This window comes from Tupaia chinensis, unplaced genomic scaffold (genome assembly GCF_000334495.1).
Source record: "Tupaia chinensis unplaced genomic scaffold, TupChi_1.0 Scaffold000597_1, whole genome shotgun sequence".
Taxonomy (NCBI): Eukaryota; Metazoa; Chordata; class Mammalia; order Scandentia; family Tupaiidae; genus Tupaia; species Tupaia belangeri.
The window spans coordinates 1,018,635-1,043,581 of record NW_006160114.1 but is presented as its reverse complement, the minus strand read 5'-3'; the positions used below and the strand labels follow the sequence as shown (position 1 = coordinate 1,043,581).

The 24,947-nt window shown below is 45.9% G+C and overlaps 1 long non-coding RNA gene across 1 annotated transcript in view; it reads right to left on the bottom strand.

Moving 5' to 3' along the window:
• The window catches only part of LOC114009656 (uncharacterized), a 97,524-nt gene extending 73,088 nt beyond the window's left edge, over positions 1-24,436 (bottom strand). Inside the window, exons 1-2 of the long non-coding RNA XR_003551043.1 lie at positions 24,362-24,436; positions 12,318-12,421 (exon numbers count right to left, since the gene is read on the bottom strand). This is a non-coding gene — a long non-coding RNA (uncharacterized LOC114009656). The remainder of the gene's footprint in view (positions 1-12,317; positions 12,422-24,361) is intronic.
• Between the last annotated feature and the right edge of the window lie 511 nt (positions 24,437-24,947).

Below are 24,947 nucleotides of genomic sequence, written 5' to 3'. Positions count from 1 at the left end.
GGGGGCGATGGCCATGCCACAATCTCCTCTCCTCCACTCTCCTCTCAGGATCGTGGGCACGCACGCAAATGTGTCTGGTGTGAGTTTAAGCCACCGGGTCCAGGACTTGAACCGCGGTGGACTACATGGGAGTCCAACGACATAGCCATTACACTAACTGCTGGTGCCAGCAGCCCTTATCTTGAGCTATGATGTAAAGACCACCAATGCACCTAATGATGGATTTTATTTGTTTCTTAATTAGAATGAAAAAGCAGCAAGCTCTCTCTCTCTCTCCTCTCTCTCTGTATATATATATATATATATATATATCACATTTACTCACTATATATCACTTTGCTTGTAAGCTGAATTTACCCAACATGAATACACTTCACACCAGCTCAGTTGAGAATACAAAACACATTATCATCTACAGAAAATAATCCATTTCTGTGTCCCGTAAATATCTTGAGCAAGCTCTGTTTTAAAAAGAAGAATTGTCTTCCCATGCCCTGGCCCTCCCGTCCTGTCTAATAAAGAACTTCGAGTTGTGGGTGCTATTGACTATAATCTCAGTCAACCTTACTCCCTGAAGGTTGGCCATAATGTTTTAGTTCTTCCAAAGAGTCCTCCTTTATGTTTATTTGCCAATAGTCTTTGTTTTCTTGGGCAAAGTTACTGTTGAGGGGTTTTGGTGTGTTAAGGGACTATCAATACAATATAGAGTTATATATCTTGATGTTGGAGACATCCTCAGGCATTTCAACGTCCTGCGCGAACCCTGCCTTTTGGTATTTCTAAACAGAGAAAAAATAGTCTCTCTGCTCTTTTGAGTCCTACTCAACCTAAAACATGCAATCCGAATTTCCTCTCATCAATATACTAGGTGAGACTCTATGTGTATGCGGAGCCCCATCTAAGCTCAGTAGTGGCACAAGTGGAAGATGCTGTCTCTAATGCCAGAAAGTAATAATAGGCTACCTACACTCTGAACGCTCAGTCATTAGTGTAATGGCCATTTAGCTAGAAATGAGTGGGTAGCCCTAAGAAAATAGCAGAAAGACATCAGCCACATCAATCACAACTTACCAGAAGTTACAACCAGACCCTCCACAAGAATGCCTTCTTCCCACCTAGCCCCTAGCATTGGGAAGGCATGGTGTATCCCGTTTTTCTTCTTTAGCACCTGAGACAGTTGTTAATTTCCCTCTTATCATTCTTCATAAATACAAAAGGATCCGACAAGACATTTTAATCAACATCCTGATTCCCACTGGGGCAATAAATTGATTGGGCAGTTCATCCAAATAAGGATGCTCATACCTTCTAGGTCCATACTGTGCATGCACAATTAGGTAATCGGATTCCTCTCCAGTGAGAAATACACAAGTGCAGGAAAAAGCCCATGAATTCAAACAAAGAAGCCAGATACTATGATAGATTTTCCTCTACTAAATATTTATTATTATTATCAACTCTTGGAATAAATGGAACACCTAACCCCATGCTCAGTGCAGTTGTCCCTCTCTGGCAGCTGCTCACCTGCATGCCTTTCAGGCATGGAGGTGTACTTCTTTCCTATTAAAAATCCTCACTTTCCTATTAAAACTTCCCTTTTCCTACTTAACAAATGTTTGTTGGTTTTCATTGTGTTTCTCAGGACAGAGCTCTAATCTTAAAGATCTGAACCTAAAGAACCAAGGATTCTACATAACGTGAATCAGTACTCTCCCATCCTATAATAATTAGCACCCATGTTCACTTACTCTTCACATAGATAAGAAAGGCATTACTATTCCTGTTTTATAGATAAGGAAGCTGAAGATAAAAGGGACTGAGCCACCCTGTTATTAGTGGAAGAGGCAAGATCTGAACCCTGGCCTGCTCCAAAGTTTGCACTCTTTCAGGAGCCTGTGAGCTCAGGAGAACGTGTGACCTTCAGTGCTGATAGAAGGAATAGAGGGCTTGGTTCCAGTTGTGCAGCCTTTGCTTATTAATTCTAGATTGACAAACAACTTCTTGCCAAATCAAAGTACTTCATTCATAGCTCTTTACACATATGTCCATAACGAGAGCTAGCATTTTGTTTTTTCTTCAGTTGATAAAGCACCCATCCATCTAGCCTTGACTCAGTAAACCCACACAAGTGTGTTTTAGGGTCTGACAGACACGGGGCAAATTCACCTTCCTATACCAGATGATGCTACTTTGGTTCATTTCTCTCCAATGAGATGAGAATTAGAGGATATAAGAGAACAGAGGCCAATAGGGTTCATATTCCATTTTTTTCCTCCTAAGTGCAATGCTAAGTATTGCCCAGGTCATATCAGCGTGGTGGGAATTTTTGAATGATCCCAGCAGTCCTGTGGCCCAGAACTTGTCCTGGTCCCTTAGTGATGAGGGTACGCAAAGAGGATTTGCTGGTATATCTCAATCAGGTCTTTGCAAGAATAGCTAGGGCCTGTTCCAGCAAGAGAGGAGAGAGAGAGAGACAGAGACAGAGAGACAGAGAGAGACCTTTTCCCTAGGGCAGAAATTGTAGGCCCCTAATAACATCTCATTATAATGTTATTTTATCTTAGTCAAAAGGATGAGTTTATTTCCAATTCACTGACAGAGATATTATCAAAAGAGCAAATATGAATGATTCCTAAAGTGGGATTGGGGGGTCTTTAAGCAGGGAATTGACTGATGTTATACTTCTATCTTGATGCAGAGATGTAGCTTCTGCCTTGAAAAGACTCAATAATCTTGGCTTATTGATATCAATGGCTTCCCAAGAGAAAGAAAAATTATTATATAGTGGTGTCAAGGTGATTCAGGCCACACTAAAGGATTCTCCCAAGGGCCTTACACAACAAGATGCGAAGAGATTGAGCCTTCTGGTTTTTTCATTTTATGGAAGAGAAAGCCGAGACGAGTGAGGTGGCACAATCTGTCATTGTTACAGAGTGAGTTAGAACTGGACAAGTACTGAGTCTCAGGTCTGGGGTAAGGTGCTGTGCCTCCAGTAGGCTCGACTGCCTTCGGCTTCACGTCAACGTATTGGCAACTGCCAAATTCACTTCACGACCTTTGGGAAGCAGAGATAGTGAGAAAAGTCCATGCAGCTCTACGAAGAAATACAGAATGGTGCTCTTTAAAATAAATATTTTTCTAAATGAAGCACTCCTGGGAAACTGCATCTCTAAGGGATGGAGTTCAGCATGGTAGAAAAGTATTGAATGGGGTCAGAACAGCTTTTATTCTGGTTTTACCATAAATTGTTTGTATGATCTCAAGAAAGTCACCTAGTCTCTAGGGACCTCAGTTTGCTTATCTATAAAATAAGGCATTTGAATTCAGTGAATGGTTTTCCAATTTGTTGGAAAATCAAAATAAAATAAAAAATGATAATGAAAATTACCTTGTCGGAAATTTCATATTCCATAATAGTAGAAAACCCTTCTGAGAAACCCAGTCTATAAAATGAATAAACAGGGTACCGGCAGGTGGTGTGGTGGTTAAAGGCACTGGACTCCCACATGGTCGATCATAGTTCAAGTCCTGAACCTGGTGCCTTGCGTTCTCCCTTTCCCTCTCTCTCTTTCTCTGTCTTTCTCTGATCAAACTGGAAATAATAATAAACAAAGTTAAATAAATAAAATAGTTCTTTAAAAAAAAATGGACGAACAGGAGCTGCACTATTTGAGAGTGAAGTGCAGACAGGGACAAACCTGCTCACTCTGAACACCTTCCCAAACCCCAAGCTGCCACAGGACCCACAGGATTCCACATAGTAGAAGGATCTCCACAAGGCTCCAAGACACTACCACATTTCTTACCAGGAGATGGCTCTCTTACCTCGTCTCCAAACTGTATTATCTGGAGGAAAAGTTACTAAACAAACTAGTTTGGGAACTTGCTGAAGAAAAATGCTTTCCGAATTCAGCTGTGGAGAAAACCTCCAGACCCATGCCCTCCTTGGCCGCCTAGTTTATGACAATGTACCACCTGCATCCATGCCCAGGGGCCCTCTTCATGTTCTACCTCTTGCCGCCTGAGAAATGTGTTCCTAGGCTAGTCTGAATAACATGGACTTCCACACCCCCGCCTGTCCAATGAGACCTTTAGATTAATGAAATATAATGCTGAGGTCTGGATGTTTGTGTCCCCCTCCTGCCCCAAATTCGTATGTTGAAATCCTAACTCTTAAGGTGATGATATCAGGAAGTGAAGGCTTTTTTTTTTAGAGGTTTTCGCTATAGGGCGTGTGCGCTCGCCAGACAGACAGAGAGAGACATAGAGACAGAAAGCGAGAAATCACCCCCCAGGGGGGATGGTCATGCCACAATCCCTTCTCCTCCATTCTTCTCTCAGGATCTTGGGCACGCACACACACGCGCCCGGCGTAAGTTTTAAGCCACCGGGTCTGGGACGCGAACCACGGTTGACTACATGGGAGTCCAGCGACATAGCCATTACGCTAACTGCTGGTTCCTAGGAAGTGAAGCCTTTTGAGAGGTGGTTAGATCATGAGGATCAAGCTCTGATGAATGGGATTAGTGTCCTTATGGCAAAGACTTCAGAGAGCTAACCAGTCCCTACCATCATGTGAGGTCACAGAGAAGGCGCCATCTATGCGGAACACGCCCTCCCTACGCATTTAATCTTCTGGTACTTTGATCTTGGACTGTGAAAAACAAGTGTCATTTAAAAGTCACCTATTTAATGGCACTGTTCATTATAGCAGTCCAAATGGACTAAGACATATAGAAAAAGAGAATAATTAAAAATTTTTTTCATTTAACTTTATTAATTAATTTATTCATTTGTTTATTTCAATTTGACCAGAGAGGGACAGAGAGAGAGAGAGAGAGAGAGAGAAAATGACAAAGCAAGCTGCCAGGTCCGGAACCTGAACCACAGATGGCCATGTGGGAATCCAGTGCCTTTAAACACCACACCACCTGGACCAGCAGCTGGCGTAATGGCTATGTTGCTGGACTCCCATATAGTTGACTGTGGTTCAAGTCCTGGACCCGGTGGCTTAAACTCATGCCAGGCGTGTGTGTGTGCATGCCCAAGATCTCAAGAGAAAAATAGAATAATTTTTAAAATACTTAAATAAGTGTTAAAATCACTTCCATGATGCTGGACTATGGTAGACTTCTCCGACCAACACTCACTTTGAGAACAACTAGAAAAACTGGATAAAATATTTTAAAAATTTTGTCAAGGCTGTTATAGCGCTACCAAGACATTCAGGACTTGAGGAGCCAAAATTGGCAGGAAGAGGGAAATAAAGCAAGGTGAGCTTAGCGTTCAATTCCACTGTCCCTTGAGGCACTTGCCAGTTTCATAGTGCCAGTTGAGGGGCTGAGAGTTTGAGTAGAACTTTCCAGCAATCTCACAGGACCAGGGAAACAAACATTATATTTTAGAGCCTGCCAAGGAAGAAGCGGTATAGTAAATACTCCAGGCTTTCAGGTGGGCAACTGAAAAACTACCTCCAAGCCTGAGGATAAAGCAGAAATGGACCTGCCTTCACAAAGACTGAAACCAGTTTTGAATCAGCTCATCCAGGCTGGAGAAAGATAATCAGCCCTTGGCCTAAAGACCTTAGTATTATGCTTCATGCCAGAAGCAAAAGTAAATCCTCTGGAGGCAGGCAGGTAATGCCATCTAGAATCTCAGAGTACTTACATAATTTTATATTGAGAATATCTGTTATCAAAACACACAGGTATATAAAGATCCAAGGTATGAACTGGCTGGAGTAGTGTGTCAGTGTTTTCTGCAGCGACACGCGTGTGACATTTCCCTCAAGTGATCGTGCTGTGGTAGTAGCTAAGGCCCAGAGCACAGTGTGAGCTGTACAGACGTTTTAGCACCTCCTCCGCACAGCACCTTAGGCTGTTGATACTATTGTTTTTCCCATTTCACAGATGAGAACACAGGTCAGAGATCTGACCTGAGCCCATCTGACTGTATGACTCGCATCCCTGTGAGTTCTTATTTGTGAATATTGTGGGGTGACAGGCTGGGGGAAGATACTCAAGCTATGATTTAGTATCAGTGCCTGGCTTAAGACTTGCCAAAACAAACACTCATTTATCAGGCCCTGCATGTAGGCAGACAACTCCTGCTTTGTTTTGTTTTTGCTATAGGGTGCTTGTGCTCACCAGAGAGAGACCGAGAGAGAGAGAGAAAGTGAGAAATCAGTCCTCAAGGGGGATGGCCACACCACAATCCCTTCTCTGATCTCCACTTAGGATTTGGGGCATGTACACACACTGGTGTGAGTTTCAAGCTGCTGGGTCCAGGACTCCAGCTGTGCATTTAGCTATGTGGGATCCAGCTGCCTTAACCTCCACACCATCTGCTGGCCCAGACAACACCTGTATGTAGCACAGAGCCCAGGACATCTGCAGGGGCAACACATCACAACATTTATGATTTGGCTGGGACTCGAGTGTCAACTCATAGACAACTGTGTTTTTGTTTGTTTGTTTGTTTAGTTTAGTTTTGTTTTAATTGCCAGAGGGTGCAATTGTTAGAGAGACATAAAGGGAGAAAACACTCCCCAGAGGGATGGGGACACACTATAATTCCACCTCCTGTTTCTCCATCCTATCCATACTCGAGGCATGCACCTGTATGTACCCAGCATGTTTCAAACTGTCAAGCCTGGGATTTGAACTGTGTGGTCAGCTATGTGGCATCTGGTTCCCTTAACCAATAGACTATAGGACTGGCCATCATCAACAACTGTTAATGCTGAGGGACAATTGTTCTGACATGGGGCTTAATTTCTTGGCCCTCCAAGAGCCCCACACAGAAGATGAAGTTGATGACCGCTCATCCTGGGGACCATGGACAGAGGCACATTCTATCTCAGGCCTCTTGTGGTCTTTTTCTCAGTATATTTTCGGAATGTCAGATAGAGACCTGAAGCCCCCAGAAAGCTACTTGAGGGACATCACTCAGAGCCGTAGGATGTTCTTACTGAGAAACTTGCTCAGGGGGTTTCCAGTTGGACCTCTGGGGCCCTAGAAGTTCTTTGAGCTTGGGAATGAGGGCAGTTAGGGGAAAAGGTGTAGGTGGGCTCAGCCCTGCCAGCACGACCCTAGCTTCTTGACTGTCCACAAACGATTTTGTTACTTACCATTATTTTGAATTTTTTTGGGGGGGGTCTCTGTGCTGCTCCCTTATGTTTAGGAAGCACTTTACGGTTTGCAAAGCACTTTCACATACATTATCAAGGCAGAGCTTTTTTAATTTTTTGGAGAGGTTTTTGCCATAGGGTGAGTGCACTCACCAGACAGACAGAGAGACAGAAAGCGAGAAATCACCCCCCAGGGGGGATGGCCATGCTGCAATCCCCTCTTCTCCATTCTCCTCTTGGGATCTTGGGCACACACGCACATGCGCCCGGCGTGAGTTTTAAGCCACCGGGTCCAGGACTCGAACTGTGGTCAACTACATGGGAGTCCAGCGACATAGCCATTAATGCTAACTGCTGGTCCCGTCATTATTTTGAATTTTAAAAAAAGCATTTCACTGTTACAAAAATAAGTTGAAAGATTTCCTTTTCTCACTAACCATCTTATTTGAGAGATGAAAAAAATCACATGCCCAGGCCCAGCCATGATGGCACAAATAAGAGGTAATGCTGTAAGAGGGCTGAGATTGCATGGGATGCTGGGTTCAGTTCCCCAATCCCAACTAAACAAGCCAGGTACAGTGGCACCTACCTGGACCAACTAGGAGACCGGGGCATGAGGACTGTGATATCGTAAGGCCCTGTAAAAATACTTCTGTCTACTTCTCTCCCTACTCCTGCTCTCTCTCTCTCTCATTAATCACCATCATCATCATCATCTCAAGCCCAGTCAGAGTAATTGATGCATCCTGAGCCACACATATAGGCAAGGGCAGGGCCACAGGCCCAATTTCCCCAGTGTCTCCCCCTGCACCATGCCAGCTCTGCAAAGGTAGTATTATAAACTATGTAAACTGACCATACGTGTTCATATGCATGAAGATGGACTGGATTGTCCTCTATGTCAGAAAGAAATGGATGACTATCAGGCCCCGCGGTTGGTCTGGGCTGGCTGGTTACAATTGATCTAGCAGTGAACCAGGAGAAAAGTCTCAGAAGTGCCTTCCACTGATGTAGTTGGCTCCAAGCACAATGCCTACCAGTTCTGATCTAGATGCCCCTGACTTTGGGGGCTACATGGGGAGGTTCAAGGCCAACAGCAGCTTCTTCCTGGCAGGGCTGACCAGCGTTGTTCTTAGTCTCCTTCTCTGCCCTTCCTGACCCAGGCTCCTCCATGGTTGGGCTTGGCCCACCATTAAAGCCTCTTCTCATTCTCCCTTAACCTTGAACTCACCCTGAATTCATGGGTGATTCTCAGCAAAATTCCACAAATTTAACATTGGGGTTAATGAAATGAATCTGAGTAAAAACAATCTAGTCGTTTTGTGAGAAGAGGGAGAATTTTGTCTTCCCTATGTCCACTGTGTGTTTGTAACTGCTCAAGGGGCTGGCTCATATGGGAGCCATTCTGGTCATCTCAACCACTTATGAATTCCAAAAGTATTCGTGTCTCCCCCCTTTCTATTTTCCTTTAATGATTCTGTAAACTGCCTGGCACATTGAATACTTAGTTTTGATTGCCTTCCCTCTACCTTCTCTGAGAGCAGGAACATAGCTTCTCTTCGTTCTCACCCCAGCACTCTAGCCCGCCTCCTGGCACCATCACCGATACTTCCCAGCACCACTGTGGAAACCCTAGTCTTCCTCACTCCACACTTCCGATCATCACCCTTTCCTAGATCTTTCTTGAGCTTGTCTCTTTGCTTCATCCACCTGCATCACTGTAGCTCAGAGGGCCACCATTTCTGCCAGCACATTCCCCTCTCCAGATTGACTGACAGGTTCCCCCAACCCTGGGGTAGGGCTGGGTCACCAAGCACTCATGTGGGTCACACGCAGAACTCCCCTCTACCTCTACTCTGTGCTCATCCATTCTATTCCGTACATGGATACGGAACACCCCTGCCTGTCGACATGGACCATGCTGGCATAAACAAGGGGCAAAGAAGTAGACCCAGACGGGTCCTCCCAGATTGTACTGACTAATTGGGGTGACCAACAGCAACCAGCTGGACGAAGCCCGCTCTACCTGCAGTTGTGTTAAGCATTATGAAGAAGGGCTGTCCTCTATAGTAGGAGGTCAGGGGTCTGCCACAAGGAGGGGTGTTCAGGCAGAGAAGGACAAAGGGGAGGATTCAGCCAGGTGACGACTGGGAGGAAGACTCGGGCAGAGGAGATGGCACGCACAGAGGCCCTGAGGTGCTCAGGTGTTCTGCCTGTTCGGGGAAGTCCGGATGAGTGAAACATAATGGAAAAGGGGGAGCATGGTGAGAGCTGAGATTGGTGAGAACCTTCCTGGATCTGGGGCAATCCAATGAGGGCTAAGTGTTAGGGACTCGAGGCAGACGGCCTAGGTCCAAATCCAAGTTCTGCCACTCACTAGTCTGTGATTTGAGTCCAGAACTTTATCCTCTCCTGACCTCAGTTTCCTCCTTTGTATGATGATAAGGTATGATAAGAGGTGTCTGGCCGTATAGGGTCGCTGTGGGAACTAAATGAGTTAATGTGTAGAGCATTTGTAACAGCCCTGCCGAATGTGAGCGTAATCCCGCTAGCTGTGGGATTTGAGCAGGCAGGCAATGCAGGCTGTATTGTGCTTTCAAGGCTGGTTGCTGTGGTGTGGAGAACGCTGTTGTGTGGAGCAACAAGGGCAAGAGTGGAGGCTGGAGTCAGTGAAGGGGCTGGTGCAGACCTCCAGATGGGGGGTGGTGGTAACTGAACCAGGGCAGTGATGGGGGAGATGCCAGGACCTGCTGATGGATGTGGTGTGCATGGGGGTTCAGTGGGGGAAATGGACTCAGGTTTGCAGTTTTGAAAAGTGGGAGCAGAGCAAGATTGCATTTTAAAAGAATGTTTATTTATGTATAGAAATGGAATAGTTGCCTAGTGGTTAAGGGAGCTGGATCCCACACAGCCAGTCACATGGTTCAAATCCTGGTCCCTGAGGCCAGCAGGTAGCATGGAGTTAAAGGGCTGGACTCCCACATGATCGACTGCAGATCAAACTGCAGCTTGAAAATCATGCTGAGTGCATGTACGTGCATGCCCAAAATGCCAGGAGAAGAATGGAGAAGAAGAAGGGATTGCAGCATGGTCATCTCCCCAGGGGGTGATTTCTCTTTCACTCTCACTGTCTCTCTCTTTCTCTCTCTGGCAAGTGCATATGCCCCATACCCTATGAGAAAATTAATTAATTAATTAATTTTAAAAAAAACCTTGGGACCAGCAGTTGGCATAATGGCTATGTCACTGGACTCCCATGTAGTTGAACGTGGTTCAAGTCCCAGACCCAGTGGCTTAAACTCACACCAGGCATGTGTACGTGCGTGCCCAAGATCCTGAGAGGAGAATGGAGAAGGGATTGCGGCGTGGCCATCTGCTCTGGGGAGCGATTTCTTGCTTTCTGTCTCTCTGTTTCTCTCTGTTTTTCTAGCAAGCACACATGCCCTATAGCGAAAACCTCTAAAAAAAAAAATTAAAAAAAATCCTGGCCCCTGTGGTTTGGACACCATTCCTAGCACATGTGCATATGTGCTCTAAATTCTAACAGGATGGAGAAATGGTGGAGTAGGGATTGTGGTGTGAGACCATGTCCCACTGGGGGGTGCTTTCTTGCTCTCTCTCTCTGTCCAACTGTCAGATGATTGCATGCACCCTCTGAGAGAAGAAACATTCACTTATTATTTCCATGAATAGAGTGAGAGAGAGATTTTTAAAAAAGAGATAAAATGGTCATTTCCAACAAGGCCTTTTTCTTTTTTGGAGAGGTTTTTGCTATAGGATGCATGCACTCGCCAGAAAGACAGAGAGAGACAGAGAGACAGAAAGCAAGAAATCAACTCCCAGGGGGGATGGCCATACCGCAATCCCTTCTCCTCTATTCTCTTCTTGGGATGTTGGGCACAAACACACACGCGCCTGGCGTGAGTTTAAGCCACCAGGTCTGGGACTTGAACTGTGGTCGACTACATGGGAGTCCAACGACATAGCCATTACGCCAACTGCTGGTCCCACCAACAAGGTCTTGATGCCATAATACACATCCAGCTTCAGTCAGCCCTGGATCATGGTCATACATGTATCGGACATATTCAGGGAAGTCCATGGTTGTAAACACGGAACGTTCCCATGTGCATCAGCCTCAGAGGAGTGTAGCATATTTTTTTTCACTGTGCTGCTGTCTGGCTCCCCAGTTTGTATTTTTTAAAAAAGATTTTTGCCATAGGGCACTTGCACTTGCCAGAGAGAGATAGTGAGAGGGAAAGTAAGAAACCACCACCACCACCACCCCCCCAGAAAAGAAAGCCACTTTGCAATTCCTTCTCCTCTATTATCCTCCGTGATTTTGAGCACACATGCACACATACCTGTCATAATTTTCAAGTTTCCAGGCCTGGGACGTGAACCATGGTCAGCTGTGTGGGAATCCAGCACCTTGAGTATCACACCACATGCTGGCCCCCTCAAAACTGTTATTTTTGAGAAGTTTTTGTTGAGTTACCTGGGGTCACACAGGTAAGGGGACAGAGCTGGGTCCAGATCCAGATTGTTCTGACAATGAGGATACCGTTCTTTCTGCAGCACAAGCCAATTTCCAAAGATTGTGGATCTTTTGGTTAGAGGGACTTGGAGGGTGCCTAATGAGCCCTCTGGCTTCTGGCAGGAGAATTTCCATTTGACACAGGGAATCTGGAGGTTAAGTGGTTTCCTTGGGCCTGCAAGCCAGGAGGTAGTGGGGGGAGTCAGGCAAGGGCCCCCTCCTCCTGCTCCTCAGCAGGTACTCCGTTTCATGCCATGCAGAAACTCTCTGCCCAGAATAGCCCATGAGGCTTCTGAAAGCTCTCCACAGCTGTAGTGATAAACAGCCTGCTTTCTCCCACAGCTTGGGTAGAAAGGATTAAAGGGGGCTGCTCCTCTGACTCCTTGCACAAGGGTACCTTGGTGGTCAGTGCAAATGAACCGTCAACCAACTGGGCTGGCAGGGTGGGAGCTGGGGGGTCCGAACACAGCCCGCTGACCCTATGCTGGTTGGGTGGGTACAGTCAGTTCCTCTCCAGGAGCTGGCAAGGACTGAGAAGCATTCATGTGCAAAGATCCTAACCTAGTTTTCCATTTATAAAATTGAGTATGACCTTCAAATTCATTGTGAGTTTATACAACTGAGGTTCCTGTGAAGTGCAGACAGACTGACCCACGGCTTTCAGCGTGCTGCAGTCCCTCCTCTCCATGCCTGCCTTGCTGCAAAGTGTGTCCTCTCTCCAGGTTGTCATGACAATTTTCACTGGGAAGCTGTTTCTGAAGAGGAGCAGGAAAAGAAAACGAGAAAAAACACTTATTAAAGCCAGGCCTAGTGATGCTAAAGATTTCAATGGTGTTAATACATTTTACAATGGCTTCTCATGAAAAATTGGAATTTCTGTCCTTTCCCAGCTAGCTGCTAGGAACTTTGCTGTTATACGGTGGCAAGGCATTAAGTCCATAATCCATTCTGTTATACTAATTACAGTAATAGAAGTAATAACAATCAGATGTGCGCCTTCAAGTCAGGTCTCCTCTGGAATAATCCATTAAGGAAAATGGGTATAACTATTCAGGCAATAGAGGCACAATGCAATTTTGAGTTTGGTCAGTGTTATACTGAAAACAGTCCCCTTCTCTACACTTTTATCACTGACCATCTGGTCTTAGAGTTTCTCTCTTTCAAGATCTCAACCATCTGTCTAGCATTGTCTCACTAACCCTGGAAAACAACTGTGGAAAAAAAGAAGTAGCTAAAGTGACACCCCCATTTCAAAGACGTCTGTGAGTCTTTCAACAAACGATGAGGAAACCCAGGAGAAGTGACTCTGGCAAATGTGTTCTACTCAAGAGCAGAATTCTGGGTCTCTGGGCAAGCCAAGATGAAAATCACAAACTAGCAAGATTTATGTGTTTCCCTATTTTTCTCTTGTCACTAAAGAAATGCATGTTTATTGTGGTAAATATAAGAAGTACAGAAAATTCCCAAAGTAAAAATTATCAAAAATTCTAATACCTGGTTTAGTTCTAAGACTGAGAAATGATTTAATTTCTTTTTTTTAAGGGAAGACTTTTATTTTATTATTATTTTACTTATTTTAATTTGTAATTTTTTTTGGCATAGGGGAGGCATGTGTTTGCTAGAGACAGAGAGACAATGAGAAAAAAAATAAAAATCACATCCCAGGGGGGATGGCCTTGCCAGTCTCCTCTCCTCCATTCTCCTCTTCGGATTTTGGGCATACATGCACATGTACCTAGAGTGATTCTTAAGCCACCAGGTCTGGGATTTGAACTGCTGTCAGCCATGTGAGAGTCCACCACCTCAACTACTACACTACCTGTTGGCCCTGGATTTAATTTTTAAATGCATCACCTTTGCCACTCAAGTTTGGCAATTGATGTCAAGCAGGTCAGGAGGGAGCCTGAAGGCTGCCTGCAGATCATCTTGGGTAGTTATGTCTTAATAACCACTTCCTATTGGCTGCTGGTCCCTGGAGGGTAGCATCCATGCCCAGCTAGCTTCAAAAACCTCTACCTTGTGTCAAACTGTGTGTTGGGATCCTGAGGTTTGGAATATCATGGGCTTTGGCTCTACAGAACTCAGGAACAAAGTAGAAGCTAGTTCCTTTCCCAAAAGTCTGATCTTTCAATTCACACATCCAACATTTACTGAGACATTGTGAGGATAGAGATATAAAGAATTCAAATCTTTATTAAGGAGCTCACAGACTAGCCTGGGATATAGACACTTGAGTCAATGCAGTAAACAATGCTCAGCAATGTACCTCAAGATAAGCAGATGGAGGTGAGAAAGCATGATTGCCACTGTCTGAGTATATCAACTCCCAATTTCAAGATCAACTATCAGGTAATAAACAATCTTCAATATAGCCCCCAATGATTCTTATAGCCTGTTATTTACACCTTGTGTTATCTCTTCTCACACTATATCAGAGCTGGTCTTTGAGACTAGCAAATACGGTAGAACTGATAATATGTGGTTTCTGAGGCTAGTCATGAGAGACGCTGAGTCTTCCAGCTAGTCCTTGTGGACAACTTATTCCAATAGAAGTCAGTCAGTTTATCTGTGGACTCCTAAACAGCTGTGTGGAGAGGCTCATATGGAGAAGATGGAGGTCTCTCACTAGCAGCCATCATCAACACATCAGTCAGGTAGGTGATCCGCTTTGGGAGAGGAGCCTCCAGTCCCAGTTGGAACTTCTGATGAGACCACAGCCCCAGCCAACATCTGACTACAGCCTTGTGAGAGGTCCTGAATGGGTGCTCCTACCAAACCACTCCTAAATTTCTGCTCCACAGAAACTGTGAAAGGTGTAAATAAATAATGATCATTATTTTTGAGCCACTACATTTTAGGATGACTTGTTATGTGGAGTTAGACAATAAATATAGCATTTCTTATTTCTCTTCTGGAAAGATCCTACTTATGATATATTTATTTTGTGCCACACACTGGACTAAGGGGTTGACATTCATAATCTGAGTTAATCCTCACAACAATAGGTCAGTAATGTCCATGAGTGAGTATCATTTTTGTTTTACTCTAACAGATGAGGATGTGAAGGCATGAAAAGGGAAGGGGTTTGCCTGAGATCAGGTGGATAGAAAGTGACAGGGCCAGTGTATGACTACCTGACCCTGAGGCCCAGGATTTTAATCACAACAATTGTTATACTTTCTCATAAATCTCAATCCAAGAGAGATTTGTTGAGATTTTGCTAAGTGCCAAGCATGCTAGCAGGCCCTGGGGTATGAGACCTTCCCCCGATGCTAGGCAACTGGACTTCAGCAGCAGTAGTGTAGCCAATGACCTCCCTAGTGCAGGTTCAAGTGCACAGCCCCTCTCTCATAGCAGGCCCCAGAATCCACCCTGCCTCCCTTACCCTGGGCTCCAGAATGTTCATTCCTTGAGCTGAGTCTCAGCTGTCCCCAAGACACATCCATAGGCCCTGTTCATGTGAAGAATTTTCTTAGTAATCACTGCTGAGCAACATGCTGGGACAATGAAAATAAGCAACTGTAGAGACATCACAAAGATCACAGAAGCTCTTGATGTTTTGGAGTCCTGGTCCTTCGTGTGACATTTGTTATATACCTCCCATGTGGGAGGCACATCAATGAAAAAGCAAAGATCCCAACCCAGAAGTAGTTTAAATGGGGGTGGAGACAGGAAAGAAATAATAAACTAGATGAAGCAGTATTCTAGAAGGTGAAAAGTGCTAAGGAGTAGGGGAAATGGAGCAGAATACAGGGGTATGCCAGAGAAAAAGAGGTAACAGATAGTGGTATGAATGGATTGGTCAGGGGAGGAGAACTTGTTTGTTTTCTGTTGCTTTAACAGAATGCCTGAGACTGGATAATTATAAAGAACAGTATTTATTAGTGTCTAGAGGCTTGGGAGTTCAAGATTGGGTGGTCATATCTGATTGGCTTCTGGCAAGGGCCTCATGTCATATCATAGAAGCAGAAGGGGAGGTGGGTGTGTGCGCATAAGGGGCAAAACACAAGAGATGGTCTTATTTTGTGACAACCCACTCTTAATGCCACAATGACATTAATCTCCTCAGGAGGGCCTGTCCCTCATGGCCTGGACACCTCCCACTGGGCTTCACGGCTCAACACCACCTCATTGGCAATTTAATTTAACATCAGTGCTGGCAGGGACACGCCACACCCATCCCACAGCAGGAGGCCTTCCGCAAAAAGAGAAAGAGTTGGGAGAGTGGTCAACTGTCCCTGTTTGCCCAGGACAGAGATGTGCGTGCTTCAGTGTGAAAATCTAGCAAACCCGGGGCAGAGATGAGGCAGCTGCTCTGGAAGTTGACCAAGCAGAAGATTGTTCATGGAAACAGCTAGCTCAGTGGTTCTCAACCTGTGTTGGTTTTGGCCCTTGGGGACATTTGGCTACATCTGGAGGCATTTATGGTTGCTTGGTGGAGGGTGGGAGGATGCTACTGGCATCCAAAGAGTAGAGTCCAGGGTGGTGCTAAATCATCTATAATACACAGGGCAGCCTTTCCAGACAAAGAATTCATTGTCTGGTTCCAAATGCCCATAGTGCCAAGTTGAGGTACTGAGCTAGATTCTTGGGGTTCAGCTCCTAATGCAAGTCTGAAACTGAGTTTGCCTCCTGCTTTCCCTTTCTGTTCCTGGGATCACATCTAATGATAAAGGCCTTGTCTCCACTTCTTTCAGAAGGCCCCTCCATTGCCAGTGGTTCTGCACAGTGATGTGAAGTGCCATTCTAGAGAGGCCAGCCAGAGCTCTGTAATGAGTGCTGTCCCTGCTCCCTGGGTCTCTTGCCCCGTCATAATAAGCTGTTTTTCCTAAAGAGGATTTTGTAGGTTCCCTTGGTGCCAGGCCACTCATCAGTCTCTCTAGGAGGCCCGAGGTGTACACTGGATTATCCTTTGCGATAGGCCTGCCTCATCCGTGTTGAAGGGCAGCCCTTCAGCAGAAAATTCTAGAAGAGTCTGTGGGCTCTGGCTTAGGTGAAAGGCTATATTACTCTTTGGATGTATTAGGAATTAGAGAAGTCAAGCTCTCTTTTTAGTCCTGTAGAAAAGAATTTGGGTCATGACCCCCTGGCACCAGGCATTTGAAAATAACCATATTCTCCTGACCCCTACACCCACCCCAGATCTTCATTCACTGTCTTGTGCATCGTCGCACTGCTGTGCTTGACACTCATTCCTCACTGCCTAGAAAATACTGGCCCATCTTAACCGTTGTACCTCTGGCCAATCCTGTCCTCCTTACAGGGAAGGGAAGCCAGCAGTTTAAAAATTCTGACAGCCAGTGTCGGTGGTGCAGTGGTAATGCAGTGCTCCATGATGCTGATGTCACATGGGAAGGTCTGGGCTCGGATTCTGAAGTTTCCCTATAGACATTGGGTCTATGTCTGTGACCCTGACTGGCCGAGGCTGGGTATATTCCAGGGTAGAGACCCCATGAGAGTGCTTGTTTCTCTCTTTCTGTCTTCCACTCTCATGAAAGAAACATTTTTTTAAAAAAAATAACGTGTCCTAAGGGACCAGCAGTTAGCATGATGGCTATGTCGCTGAACTTCCATGTAGTCGACCGTGGTTCGAGTCCTGGACCTGGTGGCTTAAACTCATGCTGGGCACGTGTGCATGTGTGCCCAAGATCCCGAGAGGAGAATGGAGGAGAAGGGATTGTGGCGTGGTCATCCCCCCGGGGGTGGGGGGTGATTTCTTGCTTTCTGTCTCTCTCTGTCTTTCTGGAGAGCACACATGTCCTTATAGCAAAAACTTCTCAGAAAAAAAAATAATAAAAGCAATAATAATAATAATAATAATAATAATAATAATAAAGTGTCCTAAGTTACCCAGTAGTCTGAGTTGTTTGTCACATGGCCAATTTGTAAGTCAGAAGCTGGGTTTCATAGAGCTCCAGCTTCCCTGGAATATTCTCAGGTAAAGCGGTATTAGCATGCATTCAGATTGCAGGTTGCCTTGGCTCTTAATGCAAGTTCAAGAAGACTGAGATTTAACAAACAAAAACTTTATATATATATATATATGTGTGTGTGTGTGTGTGTGTGTGTGTGTGTGTGTGTGTGTGTGTACATATATATAAAGGTCCTGAATGGTGCCTGGCCTGAAGTGGAGACTGAGTGTGAACATTATTACTAGACTCTGCCTTGAGCAAGTCCCTTCCCACCCCTGCTGCAGGGGGCTCCACAGGCTCCTCCGATACATATGAGGCTCAGGGTGCTCACCCCTCACCTGACCTTCCTGTCTCAGACCAATTCTTGCTGTCCCCTGACTGAGCACCTGATGCTTCTGAAGTCCCCTCACCACATTCTTCCCATTTCTGTGTCATCAGAGCTGAACACAGTGACTGACTGAAGGAATAAACAAATGAGTGATGTAGGCTATAGTCACACTCTCCCTGATTCTATGCCCACAGTCAAGAGCCAACCAGAGTGGACAAAAAGCACAGCTCTTCGCTCGACCTGGGGGGTTGGGCACTGTTGGATCCTATGTATTTTGTGCAAGTCCTGCTTCTCGGGGTGTGAAACCCGAGCTCTCCTCACCCCGTTGCCTCTTCCCATTGCCAGGCCAGGAATTGCCACCGGTGACAAATGCTGGATGGCATGGCTGATGAGCCGGTCCCGTGTGAGTGAGGCACTGGCATCTCTGAGTGCCAGGCTTTTGCTTCCTGTGCATTTGGGGCTGCAGGTTTGGACAGGATCCACCACTTAACAGAGTGGAGCTGCTGGAGTGACAAGCAGCATCCTAGCGCCAGGAGAGCCTTCCTGCCCAAAACGTATGGTGCGTGTCCAAGGGCTCTCAAGGTACCCGAAGCCGTGCCAATTTGCAATAATTAAGCAGTAAGACCCAAGTGAATGGGTTTGCTGTTGCTGTGTGACAGCCAGATGCCTGGGGTGTGAGCTGAGGCCCAACACAAGGCTCTCTGCATCGCACTGAAAACTGTCTCGTTGAAACTGTAAAATCATCAGTGACGAATGAGGAACAATAATGATGGTGATTTGATGATTAGGTGCAAGCTCACTGCAAGGGCTCCTGCACATCATCTCCTTCACCCTGACAACATCTCTGGAGGGCAGGGGCTTGGCTTCCCTTTCATTTTGCAGTTAGCCACCTAGAGCCCAGGCCCCAAGCCAGGTGCTTCTGCACAGGTGGGCGTGGTTGTTCCTGATTCCCACTCAAGACCCTGTGCTTGCCCTGTGCTCTGGGAGGCCTAGATGCACTGAGTAAGTTTTTCTCAGACGTCACCTGTTTTAAGACTCATAACAGCTGTATGAAGCAGGGGCTTACTATTCCCATTCCACAGATGCAAAAATTGAGGCTCGGAGTGGCATATTATTTACCCAAGTGGCAGAGCTAGACCATGCAGAGGATGGCGTGGAACCCAGATTGGCAGGACTCCAAAGCTCAGACCGTCAACCACCACAATGTCCTATCTCTATCCACCAAATAAAAGTGGGCATTTGCCTTAGTCTATGCTGCTTAAACAAACAAAAGTGGGCATTTGCCTTAGTCTATGCTGCTATAACAAAGTATCACAGACTAGGTGGTTTATACACAATGGAAGTTTATGTGGCTCGCAGTTTTGAAGGCCTTTTTGCCGCATCACGACTTGGCAGAAGGCATCACATGGGTGAGAGAGAACTAGAAGGGCCAAGCTCTGTTTTGTAACAAACCTGCTCTTATGAAAATGAACCTGCTGCTGAGATAACAGGAAGCCATCCAGGGGGCAGGGCCAATGATGACTTAATTGCCTCTTTAAGGTCCCACCTCTCAATGCTGTTGCAGTGGGGAATAAGTTCCCAATCCATGAACTTCAGGGCACACATTTAAATCCCAGGAGCATTTTAACTGGATGTGTTTTAGTTTTCTAGCACTGCTGGAGCAAAGTGGCACAAACTGGGTAGCTTAAAAGAACAGAAACGTGATCTTTCACAGTTCTAGAGGTCAGAAGTCCAGACTAAGGGGTCATCAGGGACGTGCGCCTCGAATACTCCAGAGGAGAATCTGTCCCATGCCTCCTCTTAGCTGCCAGCATTGCTGACTTGCAGCTGCCTAACTCTAGTCTCCATCTTTAGGTGGCATTTTTCCTGTGTCTGGCTTCGCAAGGCCCTCTTTTTTTTTGAGAGTTTTTTTTGTTTGTTATGGGGTGCATGTGCTTGCCAGACAGACAGAGAGAGACAGAGAGACAGAAAGCAGGAAATCACCCCCCAGGGGGGGTGGCCACGCTGCAATCCCTTCTCCTCCATTCTCCTCTTGGGATCTTGGGCACGCATGCACACGCGCCCGGCGCGAGTTTAAGCCACCGGGTCCGGGACTCAAACCGCGGTCGACTACGTGGGAGTCCAGCGACATAGCCATTACGCTAACTGCTGGTCCCAACAAGGCCCTCTTTTTATGAGTCATAAATTATATTGGGTTAAGGGCCCACCCTGCCCTAGTATGATCATATTTTAATTTATCTAGCTCCATTTGGAATGACTCTACTTCCAAATGAGATCACGTTCATAGGTCCTGGGGGTTAGGACTTCAACATATTTTGAGAGGACAAAATTTACCCAGTAACAGATGTAGTAATAGCTTTAAATCTAATCTACACTGAACAAAAAAAAAGGGGGGGGAACAACTGACTCTTAGGTGGGTGGATATCCATGACCACCCGTAAAGAAAAGGCGTGAGAGTGGCCCAATCACTAAGGGCAATTGTTTTGTTTGTTTTTTGTTGTTATTGCCAGAGGACACATTCACTTGCCAGAGACAGAGAGAGAGAGAACACACCCAGGGCTGGAGACCAAACACGTATGTGAGATCTGACTGCCTTAACCACTAAGCTACAGGGCTGACCCAGGAAGAACAAGTTAAAAGAAAGGAGGTATCCCCTTCCCACAACTTTGCAAACACAAACACCTGACTCCCCTGTCTGCCTGTGGTCCTTTAGGGGCATTTTATCCAGAGACCGGACTAGACCAGGGGCCTCAAGGAGTGTTTCCAACCTCCCTATTCTGCAAATCTCCTTGGGTTAAATATGTTGCACTGGTTATCGGCTCCCTCTAAGAGCCTCACCTCTGCCACAACTCTGGCCCCTAGAAAAAAAATCCAAAATCTAAAAGCAACCTTATGATGACCAGGTTGGCCTTTAACAGAATAGCAATTTGAAGAGAAGAAACAAATGATACAGAGTTTGGTCAGGAATGGAGGGGAGGTAGAGACAGGGTGACGTGTTGTTGGTGACACAAGTTCATCTTATTAAGGAATAATTAACGGTTTGCCTGGCAATTAATCACCAAAGCCTTCTACCTGGAGCTAGAAGAAGTAGGAAATGCCAAAATAAAGACTCATTGCGAAGAGCTGAGGTAGCAGCTTCAGGAGAGGTTTCTAACTGAGGCTGCCCATTAGAGTCGCCTGCAGGGACTTAAAATACCAGTCCCAGAGCCAGCAAGTGGCATGGTGATTAAGGTGCTGGATTCCCACACTGGCTTTCTGCGGTTTGAGTCTGGATCTGGGGGCCTGAAAGTCATGCTGGGTGTGTGTGCATGTGTGTCCAAAATCCTGAGAGGAGAAGGAAGTGAAGGGATTGAGGTGTTGCCATCCTCTGTAGGGGGTGGTTTCTCACTTTCCCATCTGTCTCTCTCTGTTGAGCGCATGTGTCCTATGACAAAAACCATAAAACAAACAAAATCTCAAACCAGTGCCCAGGCTGAATGAAGTCAGAATGTTTGGATGGGACTCAGGCATCAGCACTTTTCTAGAACTCCCTCTGTGGTTCTGGTTTGTGGGCCAGGTTGAAAGCCACTGAGCTGAAGCGTCTCATGCGTTGCTCCGTGACCTTCACTATTACAGAAGAGCAGAGACACCTGGGGTGGGAACAGGTCGCCACTTTGCCCCACCACGTCTTCCACGAACATTCCGTTCACCAGGAGTTAGCCAAGAGGGTCCTTCTTCTCTGCATGTTCCACTTCTCAGCTGTTTCTTCTTGTGTTGGGGTGAAATGGAATTCTCAGAAAGTCTTTTTTTTTTTTTTTGAGAGAGGTTTTTCCTATAGGGTGTATGTGCTCGTCAGAGAGACAGAAAGTGAGAAATCATCCCCAGGGGGGATGGCCACGCTGCAATCCCTTCTCCTTCATTCTCCTCTCAGGATCTTGGGCACCTACACACAAGCACCCGGCATGAGTTTAAGCCACCAGGTCCGGGACTTGAATAGCTGTTGACAACATGGGAGTCCAGCAACATAGCCATTAGTCCATCTGCTGGTCCCCAGAAAGTCATTTTGACAAGGTCATTTGGTGGCTATTCTTTATAGACTCAAAGATCCATACCACATGTAAAACCAGATTTTTATTGCCAAGAAGTGGGCAGTGCAGACCTTCCTGAGCCTGAAGTACCCTGGCTTCCAGAGGGTCAGCCATTGGCATGGTGTGGAATGTAGTGAGTCCTCAGCATGGCTGAGAACGTCTGTTTTATTTGTTACCTGGTAATAAAAACGGCTGAAAGTTTGATGGTTTCTGTCTATATCAAAATGTCCTTGGGTCAAAACAAGAGTAAGGCAAGTGTGTTGGAATGTCCCCGGTAACAAAATGACTATGTCAAATCGCCAGAAACCCTCCTAGGGGTCAACTGGGGACCTGAACTAGAAAGAGGACTCTGTGAGTGGGTGTCTCTAATCCACGGCCTGTGCCGGAGTGTGGGCCAAGTTCGTTTTCGGGCCCTACGTGTACACACTTGAGTCTGCGCCCCAGCAAGGGAAACCACACTGGCGGTGTTGATGGGGAACGTTTAGAGACCTGGGTCTGTGCCAAGGACTGACAGAGTAACCGAAAGCAGCCAGCTGGGCTGACACAAGTTCCCAGATCAGATGAGACAGGAAGCACACGGGGCTTCCAGTCATCCCCACAGAGGAAAGCCCCACACCAGCATCTGGGCAGAGGTTGCTTTTAAGCCCCAACGGCCCCTTTTGAGTAATATTATGTAAACTTTCCTTTATTCTCCTGAAATGAAATTCAAAGAATTAGGAAAAAAAAAAAAAAAAAAAACCCCTTTACGGTACCCTTCACAGTAATGTAAAGAAAAATTAAAGAGAAAGTCATCTGTAATAAAATACACTTTGAAAATGTAAATACTCAGGTTTGCCTAACCTGGACAACCCAACAAGGGCCTTGGATGCTTGGGCAGACTTACAGAATCACCGTGAATGGAACTCAGAGGCAGACTGGATTTTTCCAGCGGCACATCACGTAGCATGATGGAGCTGCCGCTGGCATGTATTTCTTTTCTTTCTTTCTTTTTTTTTTTGGAGAGGTTTTTGCTATAGGGCGTGTGTGCTCGCCAGACAGACAAAGAGAGATAGAAAGCGAGAAATCACCCCCCAGGGGGGATGGCCACGCCGCAATCCCTTCTCCTCCATTCTCCTCTCGGGATCTTGGGCACGCACGCACACACGCCTGGCGTGAGTTTTAAGCCACCGGGTCCAGGATGCAAACCATAGTCGACTACATGGGAGTCCAGTGACATAGCCATTACGCTAACTGCTGGTTCTTTGCACTTATTTCTGAAATTATTAATAATTCTTCATTTTTTTTTTTTGGAGAGATTTTCGCTATAGGGGACGTGTGCTGGCCAGACAGGGAGAGACATAGAGACAGAAAGCGAGAAATCACCCCCCAGGGGGGATGGCCACGCCGCAATCCCTTCTCCTCCATTCTCCTCTCGGGATCTTGGGCACGCACGCACACACGCCTGGCGTGAGTTTTAAGCCACCGGGTCCGGGATGCGAACTGCGGTCGACTACGTGGGAGTCCAGCGACATAGCCATTACGCTAACTGCTGGTTCCCTGAAATTATGAATAATTCTTGAGAGAGTTCTAGAAAAAAAACTTGATAGTCATATTTCTGAAAACATCAGTATATATGAAACGGTTCCAAACTGTCTGGAGTTTTTACATAGAATGGAGTTTGTTTCAGAGTTTGGCTCATTACAAATACTAACATCCCACAGGATTGAGAGGACTCTCTGTTGCGTGCAATGGTCCTTCATATTCCAGCAGGTCTAATATCGTCAATCTCTAAATGCCAGGAACATTCCTCCAATCATCGTGACCTTGAAAAATGGTCCCCTCTTCAGAATGGTAGTTTCTGTCCCCACTGGGAATCCACTCATCTGGAGAGGAGTCTTTGTTTTCTAAAGTCCAGCAAAGGTCCTGGTGCTCAGATCTCCGTTCTCCTTCCTTTCTTTGTGAATTCATTTCCCAGGGATTTCTAGTAGCTTTTCAGCTCTCAGAGAGTTGGTCACTACTTACCCAATGTTGTCCTCTTCCCTCTCTCCCTGGTCTCACCTGCAGCTGCTGCAGGGGATATGGCTGTTTCTTCTCCATTGACTACAGATTTGTACTTGGCCTCCAGAAGACAGTAAGCCTTTCCTTGGAGATCTTGGCCCACTTCCCAAGGCTGGGTCAGACTTTCTGTGATGATAATCTTCCTCCAACTCACTCGTTACTGTTCTAATATTCTTATGCAATGGTGCAACCTTTTTGGCACCAGGGACCGGTTTCATGGAAGACACTTTTTCTGCAGACTGGGTTTGGGGAGAGGGAGTTGGGGGGTGATTTAAGGATGATCTAAGACATTACATTTTGTTTCTATCATTATTACATTGCAATATATAATGAAATAATTGTAAAACTCACCATCATGTGGAATCAATGATCTTGTTTTCGTGCAGCTAGCAGGTCCCATCTGAAGGCTCCTATGAGAAACTTAGGTCACCTCTGATCTGACAGGAGGTGGGGCTTGGGCAGTTATGTGAGTGATGGGGAGTGGCTGTAAATACAGATGGCTTTGCTTGCTCATCTGCCAGGCACCTCCTGTGTGCAGCCTGGTTCCTAACAGGTCACAGACTAGTACCAGTCCATCTGGGGGTTGAAGACTCTTGTTTTTATATCTAGCAGTTTTAGAAGTGTTCTTCTAATTTCTCCAAAATGAACTAAATAGTGGACATCAACTTTCGACGTAGTCTACCAGGAATAAAGACATTTTCTGGGACCAGCTTTTGGCGTAATGGCTATGTCGCTGGACTCCCATGTAGTTGACTGCAGTTTGAGTCCTGGACCCGGAGGCTTAAACTCACACCGGGCACGTGTGCATACGTGCCTAAGATCCCCAGAGGAGAATGGAGGAGATGGGATTGCAGCATGGTTATCTCCCTAGGGGGTGATTTCTTCCTTTCTGTCTTTTTGTCTCCGTCTTTCTGGCAAGTGCACATGCCCTATAGCA